At 45.4% G+C, this 18,515-nt stretch overlaps 1 protein-coding gene across 5 annotated transcripts in view; it reads left to right on the top strand.

Moving 5' to 3' along the window:
- Positions 1–18,515, top strand: part of LOC148033202 (uncharacterized) — an 82,510-nt gene that overhangs the window by 54,734 nt on the left and 9,261 nt on the right. The gene's annotated exons all lie outside the window — the stretch shown is intronic.

Here is an 18,515-nt window from a genome sequence, read left to right as displayed (position 1 = left end):
GGGCACTCCTGGCGGCAGTCTGCAGCAGCAAATAAAGTAAAAACTGCCATGTAGCAGCTTGTCGATAGGCTGGGATGTCCCTGCAACAACATTAGATGGTCATACAGGAGTAAACATAGGTTGGACAATAGCGGACAATAGTTGGCAATACTTGGGGAGGGCTGGACAGCACGTGCCAACAGTATTCGACAGTGGATAGCGACTTGAACTGAGATATCCTTCGTGTGGGGTGTGGACAGCAAAGTTTGGCACCTGAATGTTGGTCCAGGCATGAAGTAATTGCACGATTAATTGATAGAAAATGAAAGATAATAAAGGAATTTATCGATGCACAATAACTCAATCACAAAATGAGAGGCAATCTATTAATGAGTGAGAGAGAATACAATGCCCAAGGCGATAAAAAATGAATAATGCTACACTTATTTGCTCATGAGGCACAAAGTTGCTTTTTACAATAAAATAAAATCCTAATGGCTTAACTATCATAGAAAACCCTAAGTGAAGCCCTAACCCTAGTGTCACTTAGTGCCTGGGACACTAGGAGGCAACAACTACATTTAATGATAGTGTAAATACCTAGGAAGCTTGGATGATGGATCAAAGGGCATCAACGCATAGCCCATGAGATGCCCTACAAACCCCCCCCTTGAAATGGATCGATTGATCTAGGAACAATGAAATCCTAGAAAATGGATTATGGAACAAATGGAATCAAGTTCAAGGCTTGCTGAGAAAGCCTAAAACTTTGGTCGAGGAAGAGCCTTCGTGAAAAGATTTGCTAAGTTTTCTTTAGTGGGTATGTAGGACAACTCTATTTCTCTAGCTACATCTGCTCATGAATATAATGCTAATGAACTTCTATATGCTTTGTACAAGCATGGAATATTGGGCTCCATGCTTGACTGTTAATGTTGGAGCTGTCTAGTGTACATGATCTGTAAGTAGTTGCGGAGCCAAACATACTCCATTGTGGCTGTGAACACTACTTTGTACTTAGCTTTACAACTGGAAGTAGAAACTGTATTTTGTTTCTTGCTGCACCAAGAAACAAGTGATGTATCCAAGAAGAAGTAGTTGCTACTATGAGAAAGACAAGAATCTGAACATCCATCGCAATCACTGTCAAGATATCCATGCAATGAGAGTGAAGAATTAGCCTTTTAGAAAAGGCCAAGATCCTAGGTGTCTTTAAGATACTAAAAGGCACACTGCATTGCTTGCCAATGAAGTATTGAAGGGCTGTGTATAAATATGCTCAATTGGGAGGTAGCAAACTGAAGATTGGGCCTTGTGTGACATAGATAAATCAAGTATACAACAGCCTATTGATATAAAGTAGTACCAAAGAATCCACTATTATCATTAGAAGTGAATCCGAAACTAGGTTCCAAGAGAGTAGACATGGACTTGCAATCCTCAAATTGAAAGCGTTGAAGGAATTGTCCAAGGACTATATCATGATGATGCCCCTCTCAATGGTAGTAAATTGAATGTCCAAATAATAGTGAAGTAGGCCAAGATGTGTCATAGCAAATGTTTGCTGTAAATTAGCCTTAAATGCTGCAATTTGACCAGCATTGGTCCTAGTGACAAGCATGTCATCAATATAAAGCACAAAAATAATAAAATTAGGATATCGAATTTAAAGAGTAGCCTTGGTAGGGCTATTTTTGAAATCCAAGATGCAATAGATGAGAATATATGTGGGTGTACCAAGCCTATGGAGCTTGCTTCAAATGATACAAAGCCTTCTTGAGATAACAAACTTTGTGCTTAGAGCCTTTAACTGCAAATCCTGGAGGCTGAGAAATATATACCTTTTCAACGAGATGTCCATGGGGATATGTTATCTGGATGTCCAACCGATGCACCTCCCAATGAAAGTGGGCAGCAATGCCAATTATACTCCCAATGGTAGTAATGCAAGAGGTAGGGGCAAAGGTCTCCTCAAAGTTGATTTTTTGCTGTTGGGCATAGCCCTTGGCAAGAGGTGGGCTTTGTACCTGTCAATAGAACCATTTGACTTTCTTTTGATGTTATACACCCATTTGGTACCTATTGCACCCTTGCCATAAGGCAAGTTGCATAGCTCCCAAGTGTCATTCTAATGAATGGATTCAATCTCTGCCTTCATTGCTTCCACCCAACGATCATCTTCAAAAGTGTCTCTATGACAAAGGTTCTTCATTGCATGTTGTAGCCACCAATGCACATGTAAGAAGATTACCTTATTCCTTACGAGTGGATACTCATGTGCGGATAGCCAAAGGAAGAGGCTACTTGCTGTCCCAAAGAGTGTCTAGTAGACAGCAAGGGACTCTTTTAGGCTGCTGAATTTCAGCCCATGTGTGCTCCAAGTTATCATGAATAGGGGGCTACTCATCAGACAAGGTATCATGATGTTGTTGTGGCTATGAATCAAGCTGAATAAGCTGCTGTAATGTATTTGTAGGTAGTGGAAATGAAGGCTGAGAAGAAGGATCAGCTATGGAACCATTATGGAAAAGTGGAAGTAGTTTGTCAAAGATGTCAGAAGCATTGTTAATAAGCTGTTTTTGACAGCCCGGCAAGGGGTGAGAAGTATTTTTGGCAAAGATAACATATCGGCTGACAATAATCTTGCTTGTAAAGGATTGATAAAGGTGGTATCCTTTTCTTTTAGTACTATATTCAATAAATATGCAATGACCAGTCTTATCAATCGAGCTTGTGTCTTTTCTGTGAAGGCACATGAGCATATGCCAGTGGTCCGAAAATCCTCATATAGGAGAGAGAAGGCTTGGAGCTAGTCCATGCCTCACAAGGAGTGATGGTTGTGAAGAAATACCCTAACGTAGAAACATAAATGAAAGTGTACGACAAAGTATAAACTCAAAAGAATACAGTTAGGGTTAGGGTAACTCAAAGACAATGAACACAATGGAATCTGAATGAACGATTGAATACCGAGTATACAATGCTCATGCATCAAACAAACCGTGCAGGAATGAAAATTGTACCTTGAACTCTCATGTCTTGAGGATCGAGACAAAGATGTTGAGTAAGAGACTGTGTCATACTCTTGATGGATCCTGAAACGCAACAAAGGCAACCTTTGAGAGTCCAATACCAGCAAATGCAATTGTGGAAGTTGGATTTGATGCAGACAAGCAATGGAGAGAGAGAAAATCGGTAAACATAAGTCTCTAGAGCAGGGCGATAGTTAGGAGAGTACTTGTTGGGGGTAAAGGCGCCTCCGCCGTGCCGCCCCGTGTATTACTACACTGACAGTACCCGCCACTGCACACTGCAGGTGGCGGGCGCCCGTCACGTCACTTTATTCTTTATTCTTTTAGTGACAGTTTGAATAAAGGAAGGCCCAGTCACACATTGTGACTGTTGGAGTTCCCATTTCTTGTCTCTCTCTTTCTTGCTCTTGCTCTCCCGCCATAGCTCGCGTGCAAGCTTCGATCCTTCTCACCCTTCAACTGGTATCAGAGCTTGGCATTCTCTTGCTCGAGCTCGACTCGGTGCTTCCCGACCTTCGCATCGACTCGCTTCACGCATTGGATCTCCATCCCGGCAGCCATATCCGATCTCCCCGAGCTCCCGTCACTCCCCGGCTTCCCGAGCACCTTCCCAGCCTATTGAGGCACCTTCAAGGCATTGATACTGAGGTATTTGATCATTCTTTCAGGGTTTTATTTCAGTCTACAGGTTGCAAACAGCAAGGGCAACCATGGCTTCAAACCCTTGAAGCTTATTCTCCTCATATTGTGCCTTACACCTATCAAGGCTCAAAGAGGGTTGTCATAGGCCTTTGATAGGCCCTTCTTGAGCCCCCCATTACCCCCTTTTCAGCCCATGTGGAGTAGCAGCAAGTTCAGCACCAACAGGGTAGATTGCATCATTTTTTTCCAGGCTGTGAGCACTCATCTACTTCAGCTCCACACTTGGCCATTGCTTCTTGCTCTCTACCTTGATCAAGAGGGCTATAGACTTCATGTTTGATGTCATTCAAGCTTTGGGCATTGGTCTTGATCATTCGGGGCTGATTTCTTCAGATTTGGGACTGTTATAAAGTGTTATAACAGGCTGAAAACAGGGCAGCACTATTGGCATTAGCATTTGTTGCTTATACTCCATTCCGGTTATGCTATTTGATGCCCGTATGCGGTCTACTTCCTACCCGGATGTATTGGGGATGTATGCATTTGGTTTGACCATGATTTTGGCTTGAATTTGGGGCTGAAATCTACTGTTTAGAACAGTAAATACATGCTGGAATAACAGTGGGCTGAAGGTACTTTACATGCTTTGGCACTTACCTACCGATACCGGATGTATGCTTTGAGCTTTGGCATGATGTCTCTGACATTTGGGGACGACTTGGAGCATATGTATGAGATTATGGGATGCTTTTGAGCTTCGCATTAGCTCCGTCTTCACTGGCATTTGGACCGACTTGGCATGCTCGTGGACCGCCTATGCCTCATGTCTCTGCTTGACAGTTAGGCTTTTGCATTACATGCTTTGGTTCGTGACATATGCTATTTGGTTCGTGTATGCCATACCGACATTTGAAGCTTGGATTTGGATGTATTTGAGCATTCTCGGCTTACTTGATCACTGATCTTGGTTGCTATTTGGATGTCATTGAGTTGACCGAGAGCTTATTTGGGCTTATGTATTGCTTCATGGTTAATACGACCGGTGCTTCATGTATGTCATGCTCTCTTGGATGCGCTTGATGCATTGACAGGGTCACTTATCACTGGTGCTTTCTCTTGGGTTGTTTGAGCTTCTGAGCTCGCTTTGTACACCTTTTGTGCCAGTGGGAGCATTTTACATTCTTGCTTGACCTTTGACAGTTGCATGCTATTGGAGCACTTACATGTATTTGGAGCAGTTTATGTCTTGAGCAGCTACATACGCATTGAGACTTTGGGATCATACTCCGATCTTTATGGATATGCATTGATGTACTCTTGGTTCACAGGATGCTTATGAGCTAAGTCTCATATTTGGATCTTTCTCTTTGAGCAGACACCTATTTGTGTCAGGTTTTGGCAGTTACAGGAACACTTTGCCTAGAGTGTTTGGGGTGTGCCTTTCACTGGCAGATGTTATTTTGACATGCTTTGGTGTTGAGCTCATGTTCTTTTCACTGTCATTGGCCTTGCTTACGTCCGTTTCATGCCGGCTTTGGACCTAGCGTTGTTTGCTTGACATTGGATCCTATTTTGGGACAGTTTGCTCTCTAGACTGCATACATGCAATTTATTACAGCAAGCAGTTATTGGTGGACTGAGGTGTACTTTTCATGCTGAAATATCCTGATTTGGTGTATCGCACCTAGTACTAAGTGGGCAGCAACTTTTGGCACACTTTGCTCGCCCTTTGGACCCCGTTTTGGTCATTTTTGGGCAGTTTCTGCAGTAAAACAGCAAGCAGTTTTGGGCTGTTTGGGCATTTCCAGCCTGCATAATGGCGTCATCTTCGCATGATAGTGCCATGTTTAACATTACAAAGTTGGATGGTACCAACTACTCTTACTGGAAGAGTCAAATATGGCAGGTTTTGGTGCAGAAATCTCAGATTAAGCCACTTCGGTTGAGTGGGGAGCAGCCTGAAACCATGGACAATGACGACTGGCTTGAACTTGATGAGCTATGCAAGTCCACGATTGTATTGTCTCTCACTGAACAGGTACATTATAATGTATTTGAGGAAGCACAGAGTGCATGGGATCTATGGAATAAGATCAAGAATCTTTATGATAAGAAAAGTCCGGTGAGTCAGATGTACTGGTTGAAGCAGCTTATGGATCTGCGCATGAAGGATAATGCGACTATGTCTGCTCACTTGAGCCAGTTCCATTCTATATTGAAGAACCTGACTTCGCAGGATATCACCTTTGGAGAGGAAGTAACTCCTCTTTTCTTGCTTGGGACTCTGAATGAGTCATGGGATGTTTTCCGTACTGCTCTTTGTGCCTCTAGTGCTACTCTAAAATTGGCAGATGTTGAGAGTGCTCTTCTTCAGGAAGAGGTGAATCGCAAAAACTTGGATGCCTCTCGTGGTAGTCATGCTTTGACAGTTAGAGGCAGGAATGACAGGTATGACCGTGGTAATGGCCGAGGCCGTGACTCGCAGAAGGGTCGGTCTAAATCTCGTGGTGGCAAGTCGCGTAGTAAGTCGCGTGGGCGCAATGCAAATGTCACTTGTTATCATTGTGGGAAAAAGGGCCATATTAGACCACAGTGTCATGAGTTGCGCAATGAGAAGCGCAAGGATAAGGGGAAAGATAAAGTGCAGGAGAAGTCCTTTGATCGTAGCATAGTACCTGCGAAGTCCAGCGTCAAGATTGAGGAAATTAATGTCACGCAGACTGAGGAGTCCGATGGTGGTGATGAGTTTATACTTGCAGCTAGTTCTTCTGATGCTTCACACTTGACTGAGACACCTAGTATGTATGCACAGTGCTGGTTATTGGATTCAGGAGCATCCTTCCATGTGACGCCTTACCGTGAGTGGTTCCACTCTTACCGCACTATATCTGGTTCAGTCAGACTTGGAGACGACAGGTCTCTTGACATTGTGGGCATGGGTGATATTCAGTTGCAGTTTTCCACTGGCAGTTCATTTTTGCTTAGGGATGTACATCATGTACCTGCGCTTACGCGCAGTCTTATGTCTGCAGGACAGTTGGATGATGCAGGGTTTCATGTCTGTTTTGGGGATTCTGCCTGGAAAATTACCAAAGGCAGACTTGTGCTTGCTAGAGGCGCCAAGGCTAGCAGCCTCTATCCTCTTGTTGTATCTGGGTCTTCTGTAGACCATGTTTTGGCAGTGGGCTCTATCCCACATGTATCACTTTGGCATGCCCGTTTGGGGCATATGTCTTTGAAGGGAATGAAAATGTTATCTGGTTTGTAGTATCTTCCGCCTTTGGACTATGCACGTTTTGACTCGTGTGATCATTGTCTTTATGGTAAGCAGAATAGGTCTACGCATAAGAAATCGGGTAGGCCACGCATGAGTGAGCCCTTGGCATTGGTGCATTCCGATGTTTGTGGGCCTATGCCTTGCATGTCTATGGGTGGCGCGAAGTACTTCGTTACCTTCATTGATGATTTTTCTAGGAAAGTGTGGGCTTATCCCATAAAGCAGAAGTCCGATGTCTTGGCAGTTTTTCAGAGATGGCTTGCTCTTGTTGAGAACCAGACTGGGTATAGGCTGAAATGCCTTAGGACAGATAATGGGGGAGAATATGTCTCGCATGCTTTTGAGCAGTTTTGTGATGACAGGGGTATTAAGCGTCAGTTGACCGCCTCTTACACCCCACCCCAGAATGGTTTGGCTGAGCGCATGAACAGGACTATTCAGGAGCGTGTGCGCTCTATGCTTAGCCATGCAGGCCTACCCCAGAGTTTTTGGGCTGAGGCAGTTAGTACGGCAGTGCATGTCATAAACCGATCGCCTTCTAGTGGATTGGATTTCCGGGTTGCAGAGGAAGTTTGGGCTGGTAAGCCACCCTCTTATGCGCATCTCCGTGTCTTTGGATGTGAGGCATTCTGCCATGTGCCCAAGGACAAGAGGAGTAAATTGGATCCAAAGAGCATTAAATGCATATTCCTTGGCTATGGTGAGTCAGGAGAGATGGGCTATCGCCTATGGGTTCCACAGGCGCGGAAAATAGTACGCAGCCATAATGTCGTCTTCCATGAAGACAAGATGCACAGGCAGCCTGAGAAGGTGGTTGAGATCCGCAGAGTGATCTTTTAGGAGGAGCCTAAAGCTCCAACACAGCCAGTAGTACAGCCTGCAGCAGTTCCTCCACAGGGCCAGGATGTTGGACAGGCTGTTAGAGAGGCAGCAGAGCCTGCGGTGAGACGGTCTGCTAGAGACAGACGTCCACCTGACAGATTTCAGCCCTCTATGCATTATGTTTTGGTTACAGATGCAGGAGAGCCTTTCACTTATGATGAGGCTATGCACAGGGGTGACAGTCACTCCTGGGAGAGGGCTATGCAGTCTGAGATAGACTCCCTGCATAAGAATGAGACTTGGGATTTGGTTGCCTTGCCTAAGGGCAAGAAGGCTTTGCCATGCAAGTGGGTGTACAAGCTGAAAAGTATCCCTGGACACCCCAAGCCGGCATACAAGGCTAGATTGGTAGCAAAGGGTTTTAAGCAGGAACATGGTGTGGACTTTGATGAGGTCTTCTCTCCTGTGGTTAAGATGACCACCCTGCGCTTAGTCTTGGCTTTGGTTGCACAGCTTGACTTAGATCTATATTAGATGGATGTCAAGACGGCTTTTCTACATGGGGACTTGCATGATGAGATCTATATGGATCAGCCTAAGGGCTTTGCAGAACCTGGTAGGGAGCACCTAGTGTGCAAGTTGAAGAAGAGCTTGTATGGCTTGAAGCAGGCACCTAGGGAATGGTATCATAAGTTTGATGCCTTTATGCAGTCACAGGGCTACAGCAGGAGTGCTATGGATCCGTGTCTTTACACGAAGAAAGCCCGTGATGGCAGTTTACTTATCTTGGTACTCTATGTTGATGATATGTTGATAGCAGGGAAAGCTCATGATGAGCTAGATGCTCTTAAATCTCAGCTGGAGAAGAGCTTTGAGATGAAGGATTTGGGACAGGCCTCACATATACTTGGGATGCGCATTAAGCGCGATAGGCATCAGGGGCTTTTGTATCTCTCACAGCGGGAGTACATTCATAAAGTCCTTGAGCGCTTCCGTATGCAGGACGTAAAGCCTATTGGCTGTCCATTACCTTCTTATGTGAAGGTATCACAGGCCGATTGTCCGCAGACAGATGAGCAGAGGGCCCAGATGGCCAAGATCCCTTATGCTTCAGCCGTGGGCAGTTTGATGTATGCCATGATAGCCACTCGTCCAGATATTGCGCATGCAGTTGGTGTTGTGGCACGCTATATGGCTACACCTGGCAGCAGACATTGGGATGCCGTGAAGGGTATCATGAGGTACCTGAAGGGAACAACAGATATGTGTATTTGCTATGGCAGCCAGGATACAGGGGTCGTGGGGTACACCGACTCCGATTATGCAGGACATGCAGATAGTAGGAAGTCCACTTCTGGCTATGTATTCACCTATGCTGGAGGGGCTATCTCTTGGATGTCCAGGGTTCAGAAGTGTACGGCTTTGTCTACCACTGAGACCGAGTATGTTGCAGCCACTGAGGCTTGCAAGGAGGCCATATGGTTAGGCCGTCTAGTTGCTGACCTTGGGATTGATGCTACACCTACACTGCATTCGGATTCTATGAGTGCCATTCAGTTGGCTAAGAATCCGGTCTTCCATGCGAAGACAAAACACATTGAGGTGAGGTATCACTTCATACGTGGTGTCATGGAGGACAAGTCTGTTGACCTTGTCAAGATCTCCACTAACGAGAATCCTGCAGATCTGCTCATGAAGAGCCTCACTACTGAGCGCTTTGCCTTCCTCAGGAGGTTGATGGGCGTTGGCTGAGATGTCACCTTTCCTCATCCCTTGTACCTATGTACATTTGTACTGTCTTTTCTTTTTCTTTTCTCTCTCACTAGGGCAGATTCGCCTTTAAGTGGGAGGTTGTTGGGGGTAAAGGCGCCTCCGCCGTGCCGCCCCGTGTATTACTACACTGACAGTACCCGCCACTGCACACTGCAGGTGGCGGGCGCCCGTCACGTCACTTTATTCTTTATTCTTTTAGTGACAGTTTGAATAAAGGAAGGCCCGGTCACACATTGTGACTGTTGGAGTTCCCATTTCTTGTCTCTCTCTTTCTTTCTCTTGCTCTCCCGCCATAGCTCGCGTGCAAGCTTCGATCCTTCTCACCTTTCAGTACTAGGGTGTGATAAACACAAAAATCAGGGACAAACACAACCTGCTAGAGTAAAATGCAGCTTTCAAGAAGGTTGCCTGTTGAGAGTGGAAAAATATTGAATTTTTGATTGATTTTTGTTGTTTTTGGTGGAGTGAATGATTGATTTGGTATGATTTTTGATTGATTTTAGAATGATTTGGATATGTTTGGATTGATTTTGATAGCTCATGATATTTTTTGATGAAGATATATTGATGTGATAGGTTCTGATGATGTTCTGATAGCTTCTATATGATCCTGTTTGAGCTTGTTGAGCTTCTGTTTTTTTATGTTTTGCTCTGTTTTGTTTGAGTAAGTGAGTTTGGGATATTGAGTGATGAATTTTGAGGTTGTATGATAGCTTATTGAGTGATTTATGATAGGTTCATTTGGTTTTAGTTGAGCTGAATGTTTGTTGTTTAGTTGCTGTTGAACCTCTGTAGACTTTTGTAGAGCTTCTGTTCCTGCTATGTTCCAGTTCTGTTCTGTTCTGTAGATCTTCTGTATGTGTTTTGTGATATGAGAGTGTACTTTAGAAAAGTTTTCTAACTTTTGGAAAGGACGAATGTAAGTTCAAAAAAGCTCAAGAAAGTGGAAGAAGCAGTTGTTGAAGACTGAAGAAAATACTAGAGTGAAGTGACAGTAGTGAGCTATGAAGAGACACTGTAGTAGCTCTGGTGTCCTTTCATACCTCCCATGTCTTTTGGAATGGACATCCACTACCAAAGAAGGATTATTGAGAGTCATTATTGAGTATTGTAGTGAGGAGATGATGTATTATTGATTGAGAGAGAAAGAAAGAGTTAGAAGTAGCCAATTCTATCAAAACAATGTATCTCTCTATGAGAGACTATGAGAGAACTGTGAAGACAATAAAGATGAATACTATGTGATTATTTTCATTCAAAAGTGGTGTATTCTTTTGTGTTCTTGTTAGGTTTGATGGATTCTATGAAGATGTTGAAGATTATGGTTGATTCTATCAAATCCGTGGGAGATATCTACTATGATGCTATGTGAAGATTTGTTCTTTTCCTTATTGTGGTTCTCTAAAGAATGAAACAAAAGCTTGATGTTACAAGATAGATTTTCTTGTAGTAGAAACCCTTTTTCCTTGGTGTCTCTTTTGAAGCTCCATTTTTTTGGTGTGCAGTCGGGGAAACTTGCAATCAACAAGCATTAGAAGAGGTTGAAAATGAAGAAAATGGCATTGCCAAGAAGAGAAGAATTCAATGGATATCTGCGAAGTTTCTTCTTCCACTGAAGAGTTGGAGATTCTCATTACCAAAGCCACTTTCTACAAAAAGTTCATTCCACAATGGTGGAAACGCAACCATCACAAGGAGTTCAAAGAAGGTAATTTTGTCTTGGCCTACGATTCTCGATTTGACAAGTTTCGAGGCAAGCTTCAATAATGCTGGATGGGTCCTTATAAGGTACTTGCTGTCAATCCGAATGACTCCGTCCAAGTCCAGACAGTTGATGCCTCTGATGATCTTTTTGTGATCAATGGCTATCGCCTGAAGAAGTACTTCCTTCCTTGGGAATCTTGACAATCACAGTCGACCTATCCTTTCCCTTTTGGGAGTCGCATTGTTCTTCTCCTGGTGCTATTAATAGCCATTACGCTCTTCTTTATGAGACAGCATCCTTCTGCTAGCCCCTCCTAAACACCTCCTATCCTTACTCTGTTCTCTCGTCTGATCCCAAAGCGGTGGTGAGGATGGTCCTGATACATGGTATTTCTATCATTCTCTTTATTTTATTAAAAAAAAAATGAAAATAAAAGTATATCGGTCATGGGAGAAAAAAACTTCGGTCTCTATCATTCCGATCTATTCTTCGAGAAAAGGTGGAAACATCCTCAGGAGGAGTGAAGAGGGAAAAAAAAAAACTGCTATGGGAAAAGGAAGCTGTGGGAGCTTTCGCTCAACCGCCAAGACCCTCGGACCGCTTATTGTTTCAAGCGTTCCAAGCCGAGCACTAGTGGCTACCTCTCACATAGCCGACGTGCCATCCATATTTACGGGTGTAGTGAGCTTACCTTCGTACCGTTCGAGTTACCTCCTCTCCCGTGCACTCCGGTACCTCCACGATCCAAGTGCAAGCTTCAAGCAAGCTCGATCCTCAAGCTCCACGCTCCAAGCTCCATTGCCGCGAGCAAGAGAAGAGAAGAGAAGAGAAGAAGAGAAGAGAGGAGAAGATGGAAAGCTTCTCCTCCTCGGTCCCTCACCCTCACACACTCACTCCCTCACACTCTCACACTCCCTCTCTCAAGCGCAAGCTCAAGCAAGCAAGAACAAGAAGAATAAGAAGAAAAAGAAGAAGAGAGCTACTTTTGGCCACACACAAGAATGAGCTTCTCATTCACTTTTCAACTTTATATACAAAACCCTAAATCCCTTTTGGGCGGTCATCCCCTTTTCCTCTTTTTTACATGGCCGGCCGTAGCCTAGGCCCTTTTTCCCATTGTCCTTCTATCTTCCTAGCTTCTTGTCCACTGCCCGTCTACATTTACAAATTGCACGGGTGAGAGCCCGGCGCTCTTTTACAAGATTTCAGGGTGCGCCTTTTTATTTTAAAATGCGCCTTTCCCCTTTTGTCTTTGCCTTGGACTTTTAAGGTTGCCCTTGCGCTTTTGGCCTTTTCTCCTCTTCTTTCTTTAGTCGGGCTACCTTTTTTCCGCCTTTGCCCTGCATCTTTTCCATGTCCTTTTGCTTTCTTCGTGTTGGGGTTAACATTACCCCCTTTCTAGACGAGTGCCAGTCCCATGGCACTCATCGTCGTAGGTAGCAGGCTGTAGCATGCACCGAAGACGTGGGTGACAAGGACGTCTGTGGTTTCCGTGGAGGAGTGTTGGGGGTGGTGTGGAAGAAGGTCCTGGGGGCCTGTTGGTCCCAAGGTGGTTGGTGGAAGGTTGTTGGAGTTGGTGGAAGGGCTATTCTGTGTTGGGGATTGCATGGATGACCAGCATAAGTGTGGGGTTGTTGGGGATTCTCCTCATGACGATTCTTTGTGGGCTTGTCGGATGGTAAGGGATAAGCATTCAGAGTTGGGTGTTGATGAGAGCGAACGAAACTTTCGTTGGAGTCTTCAACACCTGCAAGTGAAAACCTCTCGTGTGGTTTCTCCCTAAGGGTAGTGCTAGTCTTCTCTATTGTGCACAAGATATAGTGCAATGAGTTTGGGAGACAGGTCGAACTCTAAGCAAGCTGAGAGTACTGTCTTGCACTTGAGGACCCAAACTGTGTATATACTTCGGTGCAGATATTATGTAAGGGCCCGTGCATACTTAGATATTACGTAGCTAGAAGACTGTCGGCCTGGTTTCTGGTAGAGCACTGGGTCAGTGGAGCAAGGTCTTATGTGATGGAAAAGTTTGTCGATGAAGACGGGGAGTACACTTGAAGATAGCTTGAGACCTCATTACAGTCTTGTCAAGGCCGCGTAGCAATGAGCTCCTTGATGTCTAGCTCTTGGTAGTTAGTGACTACTTGTAGTGCTTGAAGAGTATGGTGTACTTGTCCATTGTCGTTCATGCCTTGCTTACCACTGTTGATTGGAATGGCATTGAGGTGAGTGCAAAAGAATTGTGTAAGTGGTTCAGGGTGACAGGTCTACCCATAGGCGAGGCGACCTCCCGAGGTGTGTCCTGCCCTTGATGTGCCCTGAACAATTGTGGGGGATGTACAACGGGCTAGGGGATTAGGGACGGAGCCACCTGACCAAGGCCACTGGACGTACCTAATTTGAGGACCCCTAGGTGCGGTGCTGTGATCGTGTTTTTTTTTTTTTTGGGTAGAAAAATGAATACAATCAATGCCATACTTTGAGGCTGTTAGACTTTCATTTGGATTTGAGAAACATTGGGATCCAAAGGCTATGCAGAATGGGTATTACAGAGATGATTGTGTCGCCAGCCTTGATGTTAGAGGAACTGTTGTTGAGATGAAGAGATACACGTGGGATTTTGCAAATCTTTTTGTAACATGGGAGACATCAAACAATTGAGGTAGCACTTGGATTGAGCTGTGCATGGACAAGGGCAGAGCATCTTGCGAATTGAGTCTTGGATGATAAAGAGACGGTCGCCCTTGTTGAGAGCGTGGCTCCTGCCCGAACACAGAGTTTGGCCAAGAAGGAGGAGGTAATCGATGATTATGCTTTGGCCATGCTTAGTTGCAATATGTGCTTTTTCTGCAAAGGTGTCCTTGGGTTCTCATCCAGTGGCGTTTCCGTCATGGCTTTTGTTCCTTGGTATCCTGTCACTTCCTCCATAATGGTTCTTTGTGGGGAGTGGTGGTCTTGTAGTGACTTGGATATTAAACGCTTCTAGACCTTGAAATGTGTTATTCTGCATCCTCTTGTCACTTTATGAGAGTACATGCATGGCACATGCCACAACTATGATAAACCGGTGCAACGAAAGGAGACATCACTTATGTGAATTCCATGGTGTTGACTTAGATACTTAGCACCTGCGCTTGATTAGCTTTTTCTTTTGTTAAAGACGTGAAATCTATTAAACGCAGATATTAAAAGTTTGTACAATTGGAAAACATGTCAACATTTCACCATTTAAAGACAAAAAGTCATGGCCAGGTAGCATTTGATAAGCCTTTTATACAACATGGGGCTACTCTATTTGTACGAGGCGGGGCGAGTCGGGGTGGTCGGGCGACTGAGGCTCTGCTGGTGCACGGCTCCCATGGGTTTGGGCAGGGAACATGTCGTCCGGGACATGAATAGTGTAGTCCCGGGCCGCTACCGTTTCCAGAATGTCTTTAAACAATTCATTAAATTCTTCCTTGTCCCAGGCCGCCTTTTCTGCCCTTGAGCATCTGGTGCCCGAACGTATGTTGGGGGTTTGTGCCACTGGCGTTGCCACCTGCTGCGCATTTCTTCGAGTCTCGTCTTTCTTGACTCGCGGATTCTTCGGCCTTCTTCCAGGACGGTGTCGCTTAGGGCCTCGCTTCTTGGCATACCTCTAGAGGGTGGGCACATAGCGCTCCAGTGGAGGGGCGCGTGCCACATGCTCCCGTCGTCTGTGAAGAGCGTCTTTGCATGCCAGATGGGCATGGTTCTCCATGCGCTCCGTCTGGAAGCTTGCAAGATGCAATCCAGGGGTTAGACCTTGATACAGGGTACAACTGTTCGCATGGAAGGGATTTTAGTGTGGTTCATCAAGCGCTTATGACAAGAAGGGGAGGGGTGAGGCATGCAGTATTTGTCGCAAAGGGATAGCTCCCATGAGGATGTCCGTTTTGCCTCCAGCCATTAGCCAATATTGGCCTATGCTAAGTTGAGTGGACTGGTTGTCATGGAGTGGGATAGGGCACATCCTCGGAAGGATAGACCAAAAAGGGAGGAAGGTGTATAGAAAGGGGCTGCACCCTATCTACACCATCAGAGTTGTTGGTCAAGGCTTCCTGTAGCGGTAATGTGGGTTGCATGCCCTTCACTTGGAGGTGGGGGTGGTCACACGGCTTTTAAATGCGTGATGAGAGGAGGACTTGAGGAGCTTAGCCTTTCAGACCCAACTCTTCTCCCTGCGCTTGACTATCATTGCTTGTGTGTGTTGATATTGTTTATACACGGTGACACACAATTCAGTGTTTATTTATATACATATTTATGAATCCATGTCACTTCACGAGGATAAGAACCAATTGTAGAACCCGGGGTTGTACTGGAGTGTGGCACATGCGTCCAGCACTCGTGGCAGCTTACTCAATACCGATAGATATTTTGCCACATCGAGTAGCATGGAACCTTGTCCGAGTCTATTGGCGACATGTAACTCCTTCTCAGTGAGAACCTTATCAAGCAGAGGGTTTTCTTGGCTTGGTTTACCCAAGTCCTTGCCTCGAATGGCAGTCAGCACTCCAAGGGAAGTTGGTGCCACATAGGTTGGGTCTCTTTGGGATCACCATTTGGCCAATCGCTCCTGAGAGACTGTCATGATCTGAGCCCCTAGTTCTGCCATTGCAACGCGGTTCTCACACCAACGCTGTTCAAATTGACTTTGGCCCTTTGTTAGTCGCTTTAGTTGCTCTATGTCTACGAGATTCGGTCGGCAGAGCACTTCATTGAACGTGACAGTTAAGTGCAGTTCGTCGGCTTCCTCGTCAGAGATGAGTCGCATGCGTTCATGCAGGAGTCTGTCATAGTGCTCGTTAAGATATTCCTGCTCTTCCCAAGATAAAGGGAAGGGCAAGTAATCTCCAAGCTGCTCCTTTGGGATTGTATCCATGTCTGCAAGGACGTAAACGCGTGCAACCACTTTGAGCTTAGCATCCAACTCAGTTAAGCATTCCGTGACACTTCTATGTTCAAAGAGGGCTTGCTCGGTTGCTATCTCATGCAGAGTTCTAGGAGTTTCCTTAGGCTTTAGCATAGCTGGGGGCTCAGGCCTAGATGAGTAAGATTGGTCAACGCTGGGATTTCTTATGCTCTTGGGGTTCTCACGTTTCTCCTGAGGTTTTGCTGCTATTTTGTCATGGTTCTTCTCGGATGTGACTGGTATAGATTTGTCATCCTGTTGTGACGACATTGTATATACTCTTGATTGGTCGATGTGAGTTCTATTGTCGGTGGATTGAGTGTTGAAAGCAACTGTTGATGGCAACGACTGCTTTGATTTTTCAGAGCACACGGATGTGACTGAGGTTTCACCGCTATTAGGAGAGACATCAATGGGTTCATTAGTGGATGGACTTGATGCTTTTTTCCCCAGCTCTCCATTGCCCTTGGTCTCAATGCTCTTGGGGTCCACAACCACCTGTAGCTGCTGTTGTTTTCGATGTTTTCTCCTCTTTTTCTTGGTCAATGAAGGTGCATCTCTCAACGACTCAGGACCCTGGATTAGGTCAGCCGTTGATGTGCTTGGTTGGGCCTCAGCATTCTCTTTCTCTAGTGTGTCCTTACGGGACATGGCCGTGGCCTGCTGAATAGCGTCACTAGGTTGTGAGAGCACAACTACCTCCCTTTTCGGAGAGTCTGGCCCTTCAGCCAACTCCCTTGTGTTTAACTCCTCCAGCCTAGGCTTTAGGCACTTTGAAAGTGCTGGAGTTGTCGAGGGATTTGGTTGCGACACCTCTTCCACAGGTAAACTACTAAGTGTACATGTTCCACAAGGGGCATTGTCACAGCCAAGGGCTGTGACTGCTGTGATCTTTGATTGGAAGTAGTAACAGCTAGTTTAGTGGGCTGGCTATCCTTGATGGATTGCGGTGTCCAGTCCCTAGGGCGATCAGAAGTGGCCGTGTCTTTTGTTGCCCTTTGAGCACTCATCTGTGTAGATCGAGCATGAGTTGATCTAGTCACATTAGGTTGCTCATGCATATCCTTGGGTCGAGAGCTACAGATGGCGTCATGTCCCACCTCTTGGACATTTGGAAGCTTAGATGGGGATAGAGATTGGACTTGAGCAGTTTCCCTTGACAACCGCTGTTGTGCTTCCTGTGTCTGTTTGGAAGAAGAGGATGTAGGAGATCTAGGACTCTTAGGTGGACTTGGCACTGGTTGAATGATTTACTCGAGGCTATTAGACAATTGTGCCATTTGCTTTGTTCAGCGATCAGCCTTGCCTTGAGCAATGTTGTGCCTATGATGCTTGTTCTTCCCTTGGGAAATCAAAGGCTCTTTGGGCACTAATGATTTTTGTGCATGCTCAATGGCTATATATGACATCTGTCTATTTAGCATGCTAGGCTGAGGCTCTTTCTTTCGAACAATCATGTCTGGTTTGTTGTCTCGAGACCTGGAGTTTCTCTTAGATTTCCTCCTGTGCTTCATTGCTTTTGATGCACTCTGGTCTTCAGCTGATGGAGGCGGTTTAGCAAGGAATTTTGGTACCCAAATCCATCGGTTACCTGCGTAGTATCCTTGAGCACGTAGCAACGCTTTGGATATCCATCGCGGCGTTGTGCTAACTCTCCATTGATGCCTTCGCCTATAAGGCTTGGGCTTATTTCGTGGTCTTCTACGATATTTGTGAGTCCAAACCCTATCCTTGGCCTTGTCTCCTAACCTTTTTGTCTCAAGTGTGGCCTCACTCACTGGTTCTCTCCGTTCAACGTGCGCTTGTATGAACTCTTTCAACAACTCCTTGCTCTCATTACTAGGCTTGCTTGGTATGTCAGAATGCTCCTTTCCCTTCCCTCGAGGTTTGATGAGGTCACCCTTGCTAAAAGTTGTGATTATCCTCACACCTAGTAGTACTAGATGTATCCTCTGTGCTACATAGTCAGCCTCACACTTGGTCGCTCTTCTGAAGGGTCTTCCTAGGAGGGTTTCTTTCCCGCAACTAGCACTATTTGGAGGAACATGAAATAGGATAGGCAAGCTTTCTGTTTCAATTGTCGCAAGGATTTTGCACTTTCCTATGAGTGCTTGTGGGTGTCCCCCATAAGGGCTAAGAGTTGCACTAGTCGGTGTGAGCTCTGGTTGGCCTAGTAGGGTCCATGATTCATAGGTCAAGATGTTAAAATCTGTTCCTTCATCAATCAGAGCATCGATAGTATGCTCTCTTTTCGCGGTGAGTTTGACCCTAAGATAAGCCGGTGGTACTATGTCTTCATCTTCCGGGTCTTGGCTTGTAAATTTAAGCCTTCTAACAGATGCCTTTGAGTCCCTA

This window comes from Lygodium microphyllum, chromosome 7 (assembly GCF_053477565.2).
Source record: "Lygodium microphyllum isolate KBCC chromosome 7, Lygodium_microphyllum_v1.1.10, whole genome shotgun sequence".
NCBI lineage: Eukaryota > Viridiplantae > Streptophyta > Polypodiopsida > Schizaeales > Lygodiaceae > Lygodium > Lygodium microphyllum.
The sequence above is the reverse complement of the archived record's forward strand: the minus strand, read 5'-3'. Positions and strand labels throughout refer to the sequence as shown.